The 19,027-nt window shown below is 38.9% G+C and overlaps 1 protein-coding gene across 6 annotated transcripts in view; it reads left to right on the forward strand.

Moving 5' to 3' along the window:
* The window catches only part of erbin (erbb2 interacting protein), a 210,270-nt gene that overhangs the window by 25,399 nt on the left and 165,844 nt on the right, over nucleotides 1-19,027 (forward strand). For 2 of the 6 annotated variants that reach the window (XM_072595708.1, XM_072595703.1), the window contains exon 2: nucleotides 2,247-2,316. The exons of the other annotated variants lie outside the window; for them this stretch is intronic. The gene's annotated coding sequence lies outside the window, so the exon portion shown is untranslated. The remainder of the gene's footprint in view (nucleotides 1-2,246; nucleotides 2,317-19,027) is intronic. 6 annotated transcript variants of the gene reach the window in all.

A 19,027-nucleotide genomic window follows, 5' to 3' on the forward strand; every position in this document is an offset into this window, starting at 1 on the left:
ATGTTCGCATCCAAATCATTTATGTAAATGAAGAAAAGTAGAGGGCCCAGCAGCGATCCTTGTGGCACTCCCCTGGTCACAGGCTTCCAGTCTGATGTTGTATTTATTATTATTGTAATTGCCTGTTACCTTTTGGTCTTGCTTCCTTAGTATGGTTGCTTCCACATATAGCCAAGACATGCAAAATGAGGTGGACTTTGCTCATGTGGTGAATTTAGGAAGAACTATCATTGTCACTGCTGTTTATGACTGAAAACTCGTTGGAAAACTCCTGCACTATCTGCTTGGTCCTCCTTGACTGCTTCTGGAAAACCTCCAAATACTGACATCTGTTTCTGTGTTGCTTTTTCAAATAAATTAATGCATCATCCTGATTGAGTATTCTGAGCTTGCATTGACCCCGAGGGGCTCTTTGTTTGAAATTGTATAAATTCATTGTTGCTTTTATTGGCTTCACAAAATTGTATACACGCAAATCGTCCCTTACTGATCAAGGTAAGTGGAATGTCCTGATTGCAATTTGTATTTTAAGTGAACAGAAAAAGCAGGTCAGGTGGAAATTTGGAGTTGATGTGAATTGAGTGGTATGGTTAATTGTGTGCCTTATGGTTCAGTTCTAGGGCACCCAGTATTCTCCATGCCTGTGAATGATTTTTAAATAGATCTAGAGGTAGGAATGTGAAATTTGCAGTTGCTAAATAAATACATGTGAGCGTTCATGCAAAGTGTGCATGTGTAAACAGGTCATAGAGTCATAGAGATGTACAGCATGGAAACAGACCCTTTGGTCCAACCTGTTCATGCCGACCAGATATCCCTACCAAAACTAGTCCCACCTGCCAGCACCTGACCCATATCCCTCCAAACCCTTCCTATTCATATACCCATCTAAATGCCTCTTAAATGTTGCAATTGTTACCAGCCTCCACCACATCCTCTGGCAGCTCATTCCATGCACGTATCACCCTCTGCATGGAAAAAGTTGCCCCTTGCGTCTCTTTTATATCTTTCCCCTCTCACCCTAAACCTATGCCCTCTAGTTCTGGACTCCTCGACACCAGGGAAAAGACTTTGCCTATTTACCCTGCCCATGCCCCTCATAATTTTGTAAACCTCTATAAGGTCACCCTCAGCTTCCAACGTTCCAGGGAAAACAGATCCAGCCTGTTCAGCCTCTCCCTATAGCTCAAATCCTCCAACCCTGGCAACATCCTTGTAAATCTTTTCTGAACCCTTTCAAGTTCCACAACATCTTTCAGATAGGAAGGAGACCAGAATTGCACGTAATATTCCAACAGTGTCCTGTACAGCCGTGACATGACCTCCCAACTCCTGTACTCAATACTCTGACCAATAAAGGAAAGCATACCAAACGCTGCATTCACTATCCTATCTGCCTGTGACTCCACTTTCAAGGAGCTATGAACCTACACTCCAAGGTCTCTTTGTTCAGCAACACTCCCTAGGACCTTACCATTAAGTGTATAAGTCCTGCTAAGATTTGCTTTCCCAAAATGCAGCACCTCGCATTTATCTGAATTAAACGCCATCTGCCACTTCTCAGCCCATTGGCCCATCTGGTCTAGATCCTGTTGTAATCTGAGGTAACCCTCTTCGCTGTCCACTACACCTCCAATTTTGGTGTCATCTGCAAACTTACTAACTGTACCTCTTATGCTTGCATCCAAATCATTTATGTAAATGACAAGAAGTAGAGGACCTAGCACCGATCCTTGTGGCAGTCCTCCAGTCTGAAAAACAACCCTCCACCACCCCCCTCTGTCTTCTACCTTTGAGCCAGTTCTGTAATTTGGAACCTGGCATTGAGCATTGATGTTTAGATTGGAAATCGGGCTGAAAGGGTTTGGGACAGGGTGGTAACAGAGAACTCTGTTAATGTGAAGTATAAACACTGATGTGTATGCTTGTGACTGTTTTCCTTTGTAACCTCTGTGCATTTCTAATGTCACTGAGTTGAATTTATGAGGGTGTTTGCAAGTACTGGAGACAGAAAGAAACTATGATTTCATCAGTCTGATGTGCATTTGCCAGCTGTGAAATAACATTTTGTAAGAGAGACCTAACTAAACTTTTAATTGTAACACGTAAGCAATCAATTCAATTTTAGAGTTCTGTGGATTTGGGCGGTTTACTAAGATAATAAATGATTGTTGCAGTAGGTCACTATTTATTTATTTGTGGGAAGTTATTTGTTGAACTGCTTTATTATTTCTTTCACTATTAAGGATTGTGATAATCTGTATTGGGAAGGAGCGTTTACCTCTGATGTCAAGACATGGAATAGATTACTTTAAGGTAACATTGAGCCTAAATTTTTTTGAGTATTTGATTGACACTAGCAGATGCTTGACGCAAGAATAAATGCATATCTTGATCCATATAGTCATATGTACATTGTGTTTTCCTTTTTGTGAACTGATCCTCCATTTTAAAACCAAAATCATCTGGCTGTTTTACTCGGCCAAATTAATGTGTGATTGAGTACTTTCGTGTCTAGAAGCTCAATTTTGTTTTTTTTTGGGGGTGGTGGTATGGATGAAGATTTGAGGTCACAGGAAAGAGGGTAATGCAGAATGTAACTAATGTTTTTTTTTCCCCTTGTGAAAGAGGCCACAGCTCACCTGAATTGTGCATATAGGCAGTTTATTGTTTCTCCTTTTCAGTTGTAATTTCTGTACTGAGGAGGTTAAATCAGATTAACTTGGGTACAACTCCTCTTTCCTTCTCCCACATCCTGCTAATTCTGAAAAAGAGTCAGGGAGATGATTCTTCATCTTTTCCCTGCCTGACTGTAGCAATTTATGATTACTATTAATCTATTATCAGTAAATGGCATGAATCTGAGCATCCAATGCTGTTTTATCCCTCCACGTTTAAAGAATGAAATATAATGCAAAAGATTGTATCTGACCGATTTTCATTTAACTTACAGAATGCTGACTTCTAGGCAATGTCATAAATTATTCCAGATTGCTACTTTTTGGACTGAATACTGCAGTGTGTTTATGGAGTTTTGCTAAAGGATATCAACACAATGTTGTTAGACTGTGGAGCTCAGATGCTTATTAACTTGTTCACTATTGGTGTTATATTGAATAGACAATTAAATCCTTTGTGGTCCTACTGATTTTGTCAAATTGCTCTGTCTGTGCTTTAATTACCATACTGACATCATGATAAAGGCGGCAAGCAAACCAGCTGTTTTGGAATGCAGTTATACAGTCATTTTCCTTATTTCCGTGCTGTGGAGTGATCCCCACTTAATAGTGGTATAGAAGTGAATTGCTGACCTTGATTTGGACACTAATCTGGAAATGATAAGTCCGCTTGTCTCAGTACTTGAATTTGACACTTTATGAAGTATAATTGGTGCTCATTTTATTACACTATCATTGAGTATAACAATTTCTAGCAGGCCTATTGGATACGCTACTATGTTCTTTCAACTAAAGCAAAGTTTTTTTTTCCTGTTCTCCCAAACATTGCATCGAATTATTCAAATTATGCATGGCTTATTTTTATTGGTCAAAATCATTACCAATTATGAATTAATGTTCCCATCTCTTCAAACTGTTCATGGCATCGTTGTTACTGGTTGAAGCTAGCAATAATCTTTTCATGCTAAAATTGCTCAGTTCCCACATCTTTGCACCAGCTGTGATTCCACATTCAGGTGACCCCTTGGCTCAGTGGTCCATCAAGAATGTGCTTGCCTCTGAAAATGCCTCATTTCTATCCTTTCCTCACTCATTATAGCAGAAACCATCATCCATGTCTCTCTATCGAGCATGGTTTGACTTTGATAAAGGTGTATTGGGGTTTATATCACTGAATTCTACCTTTGTTTAAATCCTAAGGAGTCATTAGCTGTCGCTTGCCAATTTCTGTTGGTTTTCCAGTTCTCAGCATTTCAAGTTCAATATGTTTGATGTCATTTACACTATTTTCCTCATGATTTTGCCATTTCTACCCTTGCTGCCTCGGGGGGGGGGGGGGGGGGGGGTGACAGACTGGCTTTTGAGAAGTTGATTTCCCTTGGCTGAGGATTGTAGAACAAAGGACTGAGATAAAGAGCAATTTCTTTATTTAGAGGATTGTGAATCTTTGGAGTTCTTTGCCCAGAGGGTTGTAGCTGCACATTGTGTATGTTTAAGTGTTGATATATATTTTCATCTTTCATGGAAATAAGGAAAATAGGGAGCAGGTGGGAAAATGAAGTTGAACAGAAGAATAGCCCTGATCATTGAATAATGATCCAGGTATAAGGAGCTGTAAGGCCTACTTGTTATGATCTCACCTTCAGGTTCCTCACATTTCTTCCCCAAACCTTGCTAGGATATATATACCCCAGAATGAGCCATGGTATTTGATGCCCATTGACCCACTATAGATCATATGGAAGCAATGTAAGAAAAAGCTTTAAAAATGTCCTGAATTACTTTCCATTTTCTTAACAGAGACCATTGATCAATGCAATTGTCAATCATCCACAGCATTTAAAGTGGCAATAGCAGAAACCATCATTGAAATTGCTATCCTTGTGTAAATAAACACTGAAATTGACAGAAGTGTTCAGGGAGCCAGAGCTGTCCAGGAACAGTGTTTTCCTTGGTGCTCGGGTGTTTCCGAAGACAAATAGATGTCTAGCTCTCAGCCGGGTTAGCGTAAAAGACTTGGCTGACAGCCCATCTATCCATTAGTTTGTTAAAACACTTGAGATTAATAAAACCTGGCAATTGTTCGGGGAATCTCAGAAAGGGAACCACCCGATGATTTTGAAGGGGGTCCTGAAATATTCTGCCTGAGCAGAACATTCTGGGCTAGGCAGTATGTCTGCAGTCAGGGAAGTTGCTTTGGATGTTGTTTACACGTGTGAGTATTCCTCACTGATCGAATAAAACAAACTGGACTCCCCTTTACACTTTAAGGACAAGGCCACCCATGTTTGTTTTTAGCAGAATTCAGAGCAAATCATAGGATTTCTTGCCCCCTCATCAAATCTAGATCCTGAATTTACAATCCCAAAAACAAAACAGTTGTATTTCTAATATTTTGGTCCTATTTCTTGCATTCCTTAGCTCTGTGTTAATGTGCTTCAGTTTTTTAGTTCGGAGTTCCTCTATGTCCTGTTCTGCTGAGTGAGGAAATTGGGAGTTCAAATCCTACTCTGGGACTTAACCACAAAAGTCAATGTCAACATCCCATTGCAATACCGAGGAGTTGCTACAGATGCTAAATTTTGAATGATGATAAATAGAGCCCTGTCTGCTCCCTTGTATGGAAGTAGAATTCCCACAAAAGGGAATAACTCACTACAGCATCTGCACTGTCAAACCTCTTCAGAGTTTCTTTTGTTTCAATAAGATCACTTTTTTATTCCTCTAAATTCTAGTGGATATGGTCCCACCCTGCTCAAACTTTCCTTATTACAGTCCCTTTAAACCAGCGATTAATGTGGTGAATCTTATATGAATTACCTCCAGTGCACGTGTACCGCACCTCAAGTAAGTCAACCAAAACAATAATGATGTTCTTGGTGCAGTCTCACCAACTACTTGTAAAGTTGGAGAAAGCCTTCCCTACTTTCACACTACACCCTTCGTACAACAAAGGCCAGCATTCTGTTTGCCTTCACAATTGGTGGTTGTATCTGCTTATTAACTATGTGTGGCTCACGTGCAAGGGCATCCAACATCCCCCTCTTTTGTAGCGTTATGCTGCTTCTCTCCAGTTAACTACTTGCTTTTCTATTCTTCCTGCCATCGTGGGCAACCTCACGTTTTCTCCAATTAACCTTGTATATCAGCTAAAGGTTTTGCCAACCTGCTTATTTATCTCTGTTCAAATGATCATTTGTTCATATAGAACTTGAGAAATGCTGGGAAAGACTATATTTTATCAGTGTTTTGACTTGCACTCATCAGGATCATTGTAAGAATACCGAATTAAGGGTAAAACTAACATTTTTCCACTGGATAAGAGGAGAGTTCTGATTGGTTGGCAAGTGGCCTTTTTAAGTTCATCTTTGGAGGTGTCGTTGGCTGTGTCAGGATTTATTGCCCTTGAGAAGGTGATGGTGAGTTGCTCTCCTGATCTGCAGTCTATTTGATTGTAGGTCATCCCACAGTGTTAGGGAGGATGTTCCAGGATTTTGAGTGAGCGACACTGAAAGAATGGCAATATATTTCCAAGCCTAGATGGTGACAGTCTTGGAGAGGACTTTGCAGTTGGTGGTGAGTTTGGATGGAGCTGTGTGAGGAGTGTTGGTGAATTTCTGCAATGAATCTTGCATGTGGTATGTACTGCTGCTACTGAGTATCATTGATAGAGGGAGTGGATGTTGTGTCACTGAGATGGGCTGCTTTGACATGTATGATGATAGGTTTCTTGAATTTTATTGAAGCTGAAATAATCCAGGCAAGTGGGACATATTTGTCACATTCCTTATTTCATCCTTGACAATGGTGGACATGCTTTGGTGAATTACCCACTGTAGGATTACCAGCTTCTGGCCTGCTGTTGTAGCCACAATATGTATATGACCGGTCCAGTTCAGTTTTGGGTAGAAACCTTACCATAGATAATGCCCCAGTTAATGGTGGCTGACAATTAATTGCCACATTTTTAAATTTTAAGCCAGGTATGTTGGCTCTGATAAATCAAGTTATTGCTCTGAGAAATGAGCCAGTGAGTGGCTGTCACATGTTTTGAATTGAAACAGGTGCAGTGGGTGTCGATGTTGTTTCTGTTTGCAGAGAACTGCCTTGTGTTTTCATATATCTAGTCTACAGTGTACATAAGTGTGCCATGCTGTGAGCCCAAGTGACAATCCTAAATTAGCTGTCAGCGTAATTTTTAGCATACTTAGGATTATCCAACAAATGCCATCCAATTGCAAAATTGCATTTTGCGTTAATCATTTGAGAGCTTCAGAAGGGTAAGCCGGTGGGGTGCAGCCTGCGCATTGGCTGTTCCATTGTTTGTGTGATGGACAGGTGACATTTTGACTTGATGGCAGCATCCTTTTAGTGACAAACACCACGTGTGTCGCTACTGCACAGTAACAATGCGAGAGAGCCAGCAACAGCTCTTGCAGGGTGATCTGAGGTAAACTGGGAACTTTTCAGGATAAATGTGATGGCCTTAAGCTTGTTCATGAGTTTGTACAATATTACAGTCAGAAATGATCTGATCAGGTGAGCCGTTATCCAGCAGGTTGGCTTTAATGCACCTTATTTCACAGCACTGATTGTTCTGGCACTTCACTATTTATGGTTTGTTAGCTTGAAAATTGCCCATTTATCCTGAATTTTTATTTCCTTTACATTAGTCATCCTTTATCCATGCTAACATTAGTCCCACCAGTATGAGCTGTTCTCTTTTGGGTTAACCTTTTTATGTGACATCTTTTCAAGTATTTTTTGGAAGTCCGATTATATTATTCCCTTTATCCATCCCGCCAGATGCTATGCATTTTCTCAATAACACCCCTTAGGCTAAGTGGTTCATCGTTTCTTGCTTGCAGTCTCTGTACTTTTTTGAATAGAAATGTTGAGCTTGCAATTTTCTGATCAGCTAGGAATTTTGAAAAATTTCAGTCAAATGACAAGATTGGGTGCAGGGAGTGGTTGCATTAAGTCTTCAGTGTGTAGACTATTTGGTCCGAGTGGCTTGTCAACTTTTAGTCCCATTAACTTTTCCTTGTATTTTTACTGAATGGGCAATTATGGTTTTAAGCTCTTTCCTTCCTTTGCCCCTTGATTTTTCTACTAATCTTGCAATGCATTTTATTTCTGACACTAACAAGTAGAAATATGTGCTTTTCAATTGAAAATACAATCATTTTCCAAAGATGCCACAGTGATTTTGGATTTTAAATGGTTAGAAGACTGGATCCTTGTAGGACCAAGTGATGGATTAGTGAACTAAACATTACTTCAGTCAACTGAGTACCAACTGAAAATGGATCCGGTTTCAAATGGTAGTATGTGCAAAGCTGGGTGGATTGTATTTGGGTGCTGCTGCTTGCCAAATTTAAAAAAAAATATTGGATGTGTGTGTTTCCCCCACCTTTAAGTACTCTTTTTTTTTTGGTCCTGTTTTATGACTGACAGTTTCACTATTGTATTAAAGGATTCCACAAACTTTTAGTTAGCACAAGTCTTTATGCATACCAGTTTACTATTGCTATGATAGATTTCAAGACATGACTATTCTAAATACTTGTTATTGTATAAAAACACAGCTTAAAAACAAAACAGCTTGATAACTTGATATTTAGTTGGTGATTCATCCTTTTATTTACTTTTGGGAATAACATTCATTAATAGCCCTTTGCTGCTCACAGCAGGAATAATTTAGTAACTGATGAACTTTATTTAGCTAACACTTAAGAAAATTTATGTAACTTCATTACAGGGTTGTTTTAACACTTCCAAATACCCTTTCCTTAATCAGTGGTGTCTTATATCTAATGCAATTTGAATTAAGTGATTAAAACGTTGTTTTGTGATACTCTTCATCAGAGTCATCTAGACTTGAAACATTTAGCTTGCTCTCTCTCCATGGATGCCGCCGTGATGTCCAGCGTTTTGTTTTTAGTTCACTTTGACATTTTTCCTTGAATTAATTTTTGTTGTTGCAATTTGTCAATTTTGAGAAAGGTTCAAAGTGTGTGAGAAATTAATATTTATTTAGATTTAAGAAAATTGGTGTCAGTTAACCTTTATTAGACCTTTTGCCTGGTCAGTTTAGTTCTTTTAGAAGCAATGAGGTTGTGATTCTGAAAGCAGAGCAGAGGATGATGGCAAGCCTCTTTTGACCATCTCTTTCTCAAAGGTAACGTGCCACCTGACTACCATGGCTCAAAGGGCAGGTTGTTCAAAATTGAAATGTAGAACATGGACAAACACATTACCACAAAAAGAAACAAGGCGAACAAAGGAAGGCATATTAAACCAAAACCAAAAACAAAATTATGAATGGAATGACTTTTCTTGATTCTTTGAAAATGTGAGTGCCACCATCAACGCCAAAACTTATTGCCCATTCCTAACTGCCCTTCTCAAAATGGAGAGCCACAGTCTTGAATATGGCTAAATGGATTGCAAAACCATGTCCGAGAGCAGTTAAAAGTCAGTCAGTTGATGAGAGCTTGGAATCATGTATAGACTGGTCTGGGTAAGGATGACTGATTCCTCAAGCACATTAGTGAACTAGGTTAGGTTTTCTTTGTAAAGGAATAATCCAGTATTTTTGTGGTCAGTATTATGATTACATGAGGTTTTTATTCCAAGTTTATTTAGTTTACTGAACTTAAATTTCCTCTGACAGGTTTTGAACTTTGGGCACTATGCTATCATTCCTCAACAGGTTCCATCTGCTTAGTGATCTGACAAAAAGCATCGATGAAAATGGCATTGAAATAGTAAAGAATGTTGAGACCTTGGTAACTGCAAGGGAATGATATTTGGAAAGTTAGAACATAGGATGTGGAATGAGAAGGATAATGAAAATCAGATTATAACAAGTATAATGTGACTTATCACACTCGCATTGTAAGGTGCCGAGGGAAAAGGTGAGAAAGATCTTAATCTTGGATTATGCTACATTGTAATGATGTTCGAGATCAATGATGTGGACTCTGGAGATTCTTTAATTCATCTGTGTGAGTATGGGTGTTACTGGCAAGGCTTATCCCTAACTACCTTTAGAGAAAGTGATGTTGAGTCATTGGTTTGAGCCACTGCAGCCCCCAAGATATAGATGCTCCCACAACTGCTGCTAAAGTAGAGAGTTTCAGGATTTTTAGTCAGTGTGATATATTCCAGGACTGGATGGTTTGTGGCATGGAAGAGGACTTGCAGGTTACTAGCATTCCCATGTGCCCGCTGTCCTTTACCTCTAGGTGGATGTCATTGGCAACTGCAGTATTTCCTGCTTACACCTTATTGATCCTAGACAACTGGACATGGTGCACTTGGAACTGTCACTTCACATTAATGTTATAGCAGCTTTTGGTCTTACTATCAATTTGCTACTTTTGGCAACACAGAAACTGTTGCTTCTATTGGTGCATCTAACTGTTGGTGGTTCTGCTATAATGCAATAGTTCTGTCCTTGTGCACCCCGTGTTATAAGAAAATCACTTAATAGCAGCACCATTTAAGCTAATGGGGCTGGAATCGTGTTATAACCAGCTCACACTATAAGAGATAGTTCGTTAGTCGGGTTATAGCGAATTTGCATTAACGAAACGTGTTATTGCAGAATGACCTGCACAGTAGATAGTGCATCATTTATTGATCGATTGAAGTGCCTTCTATCGATGGAAGCGCTTTTGCAGCACCACTGTTGAAAGTGCATAAACTTTTAAGGTTTCTTGGAGATTTGTCGCTGGGAGATAAAGGCGTAAATGAGGGTGATCCTGAAATTAAAGGCAGAACTGTGTGTGTGTGTGTGTGTGTGTGTGTGTGTGTGTGTGTGTGTGTGTGTGTGTGTGTGTGTCATCAATATTTTGGGTTGGTACCTTTTTCCAAAAATGACTTCTCTCTTCGTAGTTGCTGTTTAACCTGCTAAGTTTTGCAGCATTTTTAGTCCAGATTTCCAGTATCCACAGTATTTGGCTTTTGTATGAGTTCTGAAATAAACCTTTTAAATGATCAAGAGTGGAACTCACTCCATTCATTCATTCATTTGGTCAGAATGCTGAAATCAAGTGTCCATCATAAATCCAGTGTTTTTGTCAGAAAAATTATTTTTCTTATTCAAGTATGAGATGGTATAGATCATGCTAATTCTCCATTGGATATGCTGCGTGTTCAGCTTTTTAACTTGTCTTTGGAACTCGACACCACCTCCCCCAGTATCTCTTATGCTAACCAATTCTGTACTTTGCTTGTGTAAGAATATGCCATCAGATAACTGCCACAGATGTAATGCCTTTAATAAGGTATACTGTATAGAACTTCAGAAACATAAACTGTCATGTCATGTTCTTGGAAATTTTTAAATTTTTTTTTCCCCTTTTGCATATTCCATTAGAGTTTTATTGTTCAGTGTCCCAGTTGATTCTCTAGTGACACCGTCTTTGAAAGACCTAGAAAAATGTCATTCTCTTATAAGAGCTAAATAGGGCATTTAAGAAGGTGAATATACTGGTGACATGAACTACTTTCAAACAGTTTGAGTGCTGTAGTGCTTTATTCATGGACCAATACAGAAGTAGCAAGATCAAAGTTATGAATGTTTGACTTTTGTTTTAAAAACAATTGATTTAATTGCTGTAGGAGTAAAAGCCATGCACTTGGATATTTAAGGTGACTGTTTGTTTGAAACCATTATCTTTCCTTTGAACTATCTTTTAAACTTAAGGGTACAGTTGGTGAAGAAAATAAGTGCCACAACTTTAATTGCACTCAAGTTCTCTAGTGTGGCCCAAGTTCTACCCTTGATCATTTACATAGTTTATTTCAGAACTCATACAAAGGCCAAATACTGTGGATACTGGAAATCTGCACTAAAAATACTGCAAAATGTAGCAGGTCAAGCAGCAACTATGAAGAGAGAAAAGTCATTTTTGACAAAGTCTTGGCAGTTACTTTGGACGAATATGCCTAGTTTTAAGTTATTTTTAAAAAATATTATCCATCTTACCATGTGGTGGCACAATTGTGTCCACACCACCGCTTTATTCCACGGCTGCCTATTGATTGGTTTGCAGCATGCTATAGCCTTTACCTGTCCACTTGACCATCGTATCTAGATTCTTTCTTTTAAAGAATCTTTTTCGTCCATTCACCCAACCTCTCCATTTTGTTCGACGTTTCAGCTAACCCATAGCTTACTCAATGTGTCTCCGATATCGTGGTCTTTTGTGATAGAGAAAACTTGCACTCCACTTTTGATGGAGTTTAACACATTTCGTAACCAAAAAGGATGTTGTGAAATTGAAAGGGTTCAGAAAAGATTTACAAGGACATAGCCAGGGTTGGAGGGTTTGGGGGTTTGGACTCTGAGCTATAGGGAGAGGCTGAAAACACTGGGGCTATTTTCCCTGGAGCATTGGAGGCTGAGGGATGACCATATAGAGGTTTATAAAATCATGAGGGGCATGGATAGGGTAAATAGACAAGGTCTTTTCCCTGGGATGGGGTAGTCCAGAACTAGAGGGCATAGGTTTAAGATGACATGGGAAAGTTTTTGAAAAGGACTGAAGGAGAATCTTTTTCACGCAGAGGGTGGTGCGTGTATGGAATGAGCTACCAAAGGAAGTGGTGGAGGCTGGTACAATTACAACATTTTAAAAGGCATCTGGATGGAACAGGAATAGGAAGGGTTCAGAGGGCTATTGGCCAAATGCTGGCAAACGGGACTAGATTTATTTAGGATATATGGTTGGTTTTGACAAGTTGGACCAAAAGGTTTGTTTCTGTGCTGTATATCTGACTCTATTTATTATAACTTAATGCTGTCATATGTTTCATTATGTTGAGCAATGAAATTTGTCTGTCACGGTTGAATTGAGGATGCATGAGTTGTGCTGACTTAAATATCAAGACATTGGATGGATAAAGGATTTCTAGGAGACTCAGTTGGAGTTACTTTACAGTAACTAAGATGTAACTTCAGTATTGTTTGAAAACCTGAACAAGCTGAAAGCACGTTGATATATGTACGCTGATTCCATTGCGACAAAGCTAGTATTTTATGGATGAATAGCTTTCAGATATATTTCATTTTATTGCAGTGTAGTCAATGATTGTATGCCCCAGATTTTGGTTAATCTGCAAATTCATATGACTGAAAATCCTTATTTTGCAGTGTAATTTCAATGCAGAAGTAATTGCTTCATCATAGAGTAGGTTGTGGAGTTTAATAGCTGAAAAGTTTTTACAACCTGAACTTCATGGTACAAACCTTGAGTCTAAAGGTCCAGCTGTAGAAGTTAGGCATGTAATGTTAAGTGCAGCTGCATTGTTGGTGTGTTGACTAACTACTCTTTGAAGTGGACATGCGGATATTCATGGCACTATTTGAAGATTGTGGCCGTTTTCTCTACATTTTATTCTTTAAGGAACACTATTTTTAAAAAAAATATTCATCTCATTGGTACCTCTGGGACATTGTGTAATGCAGGTTGAATTAGTGCAGATACATTTCATCCTTTTTGTTTTTGGAAGAGTTGCTTCATTTTTGGCATTGGAATCATGAGTTGACAAGAGTGACAAACCACTGCTGTTTTGAAATTCATTAAATGAGGTCATTCGTGATAATGAGCTTTTGCCCAAAATGTCGATTTTCCTGCTCCTCAGATGCTGCCTGACCTGTGCTTTTCCAGCACCATTCTAATCTTGACCGCACAGATTTAAACTGTCTGGTAGAAATGTTAGGGGAAATCTGAAGAAAAATGCTTTCAACCAGAATATGCTAAGTGTCTGGAATTTGCTGACCCGTTTGAGGTTGAGGACCCTCAACTCATTTTAAAACAAACCTGGATCTATACTTGAAATATATTATAAGACCAGGATATATTCTATTCATTTGTGGGATTTTGACTTTGCCGGTTGGGCAAAGCATTTACTGCCCATCCCTGACTGGTGTTCAAAAGGCATTGTTGAGTTGCTTCAGTCGGTTTATTGTAGGTGGACCCACAATGCCATTACGGAGGGAGTTCCAGGACTTTTGCCCAGCAAAAGACAATGAATGGCGAGTTGGTTCTAAGTCAGGATGGTTGGTGACTGGGAGAACTTGCTGGTTCCCATGCATCAGCTGCTCTTGCCCTTTGAGGTGTAAGTGGTCATGGTTTTGAAAGGTGTTACCTGAGGAGTGTTGCTGAATTTCTGCAGCGCATCTTGTAGATGCTACACACTGCTGTTACTGTGCATTGGGGATGGAGTATGTGAATGGCACATCCACAGATAACCAAGCTGGCTGGCTGGCTGGCTTTTCTTGCATGGTGCCAAGCTTCTTGAGTGTTGTTAAGAGCTGCATTTCCAAGCAAGTGAGGGGCATTCCATCATCCTGACTTGTACTTTGTAGAGCATGGACTAGCTTTTGGGAGTCAGAAGGCAACTTACTTTCTGCTGGATTCCTAACCTCCTGTCCTGTTCTTGTAGCCATTGTATTTATATGGCCAGTCCAGTTCAGTTTCTGGTCAATGGTAAGCCCCACAATGCTGATAGTGGGGTGATTCAGTGATAATAACACCATCGAATATTATGGAGTGGTTAGATTCTTTTTTTATTGGAGGTGGACATTACCTGACACTTGTGTAGCCTTAAAAATTAAGCCTGTTCATAGTCTTATGTTGGAGAGCTAGTTCAGAGCACTATTCATTTTAATTATCTTAAAAGGGAATCAGTTTCAACTGCACTTAATAATCAACAATCCCCAAAATCTACAATACTGTCATAAGTCTGGATAAATCATGTACTCATAGATGTATTCAAAATATACACATTCTCAAATGAACAGTTTATCCATGAACAGTCCCTGGTCAAAATTTAATGCATTTCAAAACAGCAATGGTTGTTTCCTGATGAAGGGGTTTTGTCCGAAATGTTTATATTCCCCGCTCCCCGGATGTTTCCAGCACCACTCTAATCTTGACTCTAATCTCCAGCATCTGTAGTATTCTGTCCACCTTAAATGTGTGTCCTTTGATAATTGGCCTCTCAGCCATGGGAAACATTTTCTCTGACTATACTGTGCAAGCCCTTCAATACCTTACACACCTCTGTTAAGTCAACCTCCGCTTTCTCTGTTCTAAGGAAAACAATCTAGCCAATCAGTCTTTCCCTCTTTTGTCACTGTTTGAAAATTTACTGCTTTCTTGGCGATCTCCTCTGTACTGTAAAGCAAGCATGTCCTTCCTATAATGTGGCGATCAGAATTGTATGACAAATTCCAGCTGTGGTCTAGCCAGTGACTTGTATAATTCCAGCTCTATATTCCTGCTTTTGTACTCAATAATTCATCTGATGTAAGAAAACATTCCACATGACGACTTTAACATTTAATCTACTGATCCTGCCACTTTCAGAGACATACAGTCCAAGATCTCTCTCCATCTCTACCCTTTTCAATATCCTTCTGTTTATTGCGTATTCCCTTGCTTTGTTTGCCCATGCCCATTGCATAATCATATTCTTCTCTGGGTTGAATTTTATTGGCCATTTTTTTTCACCTATTGATCATACTATTGATATTTTCCTGCAGTTGACATAATGTTAACTTCTTCACACTTAATTGTATGGCCAAGTTTTTGTCTTCTGTCTGTTTTTCAATTGTGTCTCCCAGATTCAAGTCTAAGTCACTGAAATATATCACAAATAGCAAGTGACCGAACTGTGAGCCCTGTAGAACACCCTTGGAAATTACTTTCTATTCACACAAACATCTGTCGACCATTACCCTTTGTTTTCTCTCACTGAGTCTACTTTAGATCCAGCTTGCAATGTGATGCTGTATCCCTTGTGTGTTAATGGGAAATGTCGATTTTACTGCTCCTCGGATGCTGCCTGAACTGCTGTGCTCTTCCAGCACCACTAATCCAGAATCTGGCTTCCAGCATCTGCAGTCATTGTTTTTTACCTTGTTAATTTCTGAGGTTGGTCTGCCATCTGGGACTGTGGTGCCTTTTTTTTTAAAAGTGTGCAAAATAAATGACAGGCTTTGGATATTCAAGGCATCATCAGTTTTACCCATGAGAGAGATTTGGATGCTCATTTTGCAGATGGTTATAAATGGTGTCCATTAATCTGGACTTGTAGTTAAGTTGCAAATTAATATATAGGTAGAATAAGGACAGTAATGCTGAGTAGAACATGTAGCATCATTCAAAATTCATATTTCCTCTAAATTTAAGTTTTAAGGATGTTGTGGGTGGAGAGAAAGGATAAAGCCATGATACCAAGAATTTTAAGTAATGTGCTCTTCAAATGAGGATTGCTCTGCTTTTTTTTCCAAAATGTTTTAATACTAGCAGGGTACAGGGCCAGGTCACTCTGAAATAAAAGCAACGAGAAGCCTCTCAGAATGAGGAAAGACAATTGACCAATTGAGCTCATTCCTCCTCTTTATGACTGAGGTGGCAAGGGGGAAATCCATCATCTCCACTCTTCCTGAAAATCACTTCCATTTTTATTGTTTCTGAGACAAAGTGAAAATTTATATTTTTTTTCAAGCCAATGTCAAAACCGAAAGTATTCCAGTACAACTGATACTGTATGGTATTAGGCAAAAGTGAGGACTGCAGTGTTTAAATCAGAGTGGTGCTGAAAAAGCTCAGTAGGTCAGGCAGCACCCGAGGAGCAGGAAAATCGACCGTTTCAGGTAAAATTCTTGTTTTGATTCTCCAAAGGAAAACTCTTCTGTTTACAATTATGTATGTGTTTTCTTTCCCTACCTCTAATCCCTGGCTGGCCTGAGACAAATATTCATGAAATAAAAGGAAAAGCCTCCCCAATCTATCTTCATACCCATATAGGTATGGTTTAAGTACTGTGTTGGCATTTCCTGGTGGATGCAAACATACGTGATGTGTTGTTGAAGATGTTAATATAAGTGTTAAATGAGCTGAATTGGATTGGGCTGAACAACTGATCTGGTTAGTCCAGTGCCTAATTTTGCACTTATAAATACGTATGTGAAATTAATACTAGTTCTGCTGGTTGTGTAAGGTAATTGAGATGAGCAGACACTGCTTTTGTTTCTGAATTTATTCTGGATTCTGGTGCAAGATCAGAATGTTTAAAAATTGTACAGTCTTTATCTGTGCGATTCATCCTCTTCAGTAATTTATACAGTGCAATATCTGCTTGTAACACAATTAGATAGCTGTGTAAAACATCAGCAAAGAGGCTGTGAAACTTCGTCCAACTAATAGGTTGTGCATTTATCTGAACAAAGCTAAAACTTAACTTCCTGTTGCAGAATTGCAAACCATGTATGTAGGTAATAATTGGATCAAGCCAATATAACATGTCTGATGTTTCAGAATGAAAACAATCCACTTAATAGTGTGTATTTTAGCATTGCTACAGAAATCTGTGAAATCAAGTGATAAATGTGAGTGCACTTGGCATAAAATCCTCCCACACTGTGTGGTTTGTTGAGAGCTTTATACAACAGCTCAAGAGACTGTTGTGCTGGAATGTTGTTAGATTATATACATTCTTGTTTTCCATTAGTAAATTCAATCTGCATGGATGTATCTTAATAGCATGACAGCATCACTGGTTTTGTTTTCTAAAATACAAGAGATTGTTGGCATGAGCAACTCCTGCTGCTCCTTTTTTCTCAGGAAGTAAGTCTAGAATTATAACTCCATTTACATGATATTTCTCTAGTTTGACTGGAAAAGGGCTCATTGTTGTGGTTACCTGGTAAGTCTTTTATTAATATTTATTCTTTCTGTGAAAACCACTTCACTAATTCGCAAATGCTTTCTCGATTGCTACCTTACATTGTTGTGGATAATTACAGTTGCCCTTAGTTTCATAACACATTTTGGTGATGTATAATGCCACGTAATTACTGTGTGAAACTGCTCTCTTTTAAAGAGCCAGTTCCTTACACTTGGTCATTATTTTGAATATACTGTTTATTCATTTCTGCATTTGCTCCAGATCTGATTCATCTTTCTTGTCATCACTGCAGTGCAAAAATAAAACATGATACCTGGAAAAAACTATTGAAAATAAAATTGGAGAAGTGTCTAATTTGACAGAAGAAAATAACTTATTCCATTATAGGGTGCTGTATCATGTCTTAAGGGCATTTCAGAATGGTTTGTATGCAGTGAATTACATTCAGAAATGCAATGATTGTTACATGCGTAGATACAAGTATCATATTGTAAACCGAAAAGTTCCACAGACAGCTATGAGATACATGTCTCATATATATCTTCTGTGCTGGTTGAAAGACATGGCAAGGAAACTGTGGTAACATGTTGCCTTTCTTTGGTGGTGCCATTGAATCTTTAACCTGAGCTGACATTGGAACCTAAATTTAACATTGGAAAATACAGCGTTTTGTTTGACAGAATACTGCAGGATATGCTAAGATTGCCCTTGGAGTGCAGCCTGAAACTATAACCTTTTGGCTTATGTGAAAAGATTGCAGACAGAACCAAGCTGACATTTGGAAAGGTTAAAACAGCCAGTTCGTTTTAAAGCTGATGTTGCAACACAATTATGCATGGGTTTTAAAAAAGAAAGTTGAAATCTATACCAATACTGTGAGGTCACTTTTTTTTTGGTGCTGGGAAGATAGTACCGATTTAAAAACAATTTTCTTTTGTCCTCTTCTACTTTTTGCATTCAGTAGGAATGAAAATCTGGTTGTTAAATTGAACATCAAACAGTATGGCACAGGAACAGGCCATTCGGCCCTCCATTGTTGTGCCAGTTTTGATGCTATTCTAAACTAATTTCATCTGGCCGCACGTAGTCCATATCCCTCTATTCTCTGTCTGTTCATGTCTGTCTAATTGTCACTTAAATGCTGCTATTATATCTGCTTCTACCATCTCCCCTGGCAACGCATTCCAGGCACCTACCACCCTCTCTTTTTTTTTGTTTTTAAAAAACTTTTCTCACCCATCTCCTTTAACCTTTCCCCTTCATCTTAAATCTATGCCTGCTAATATTTGACATTTCCACTTTGGGACAAAGACCCCAATTATCCATCCTACCCATGCCTGTCATAATTTTGTATACTGGTATCAGGCTGTCCCTCAGCCTCTGACACTCTAACAAAAACAATCCAGGCTTATCCAACCTCTTCTTACAGCCAAAACACTATAACCCAGATAGCATCCTGATAAACCTCTTCTACACCCTCTCCAAAGCTTCCATGTTCTTCTTAAGTGTGGCAACCAGAACTGTCCACAATACTCGAAATGTGGATTAATTAAGGTCTTATAAAGCCGTGACATGTCTTGCAAAATTTTATACTCGAGGTCTTGACCAAAGAAGGTAAGTATACCGTGTATTGTCTT

Source organism: Chiloscyllium punctatum, chromosome 2, assembly GCF_047496795.1.
Source record: "Chiloscyllium punctatum isolate Juve2018m chromosome 2, sChiPun1.3, whole genome shotgun sequence".
Lineage (NCBI taxonomy): Eukaryota > Metazoa > Chordata > Chondrichthyes > Orectolobiformes > Hemiscylliidae > Chiloscyllium > Chiloscyllium punctatum.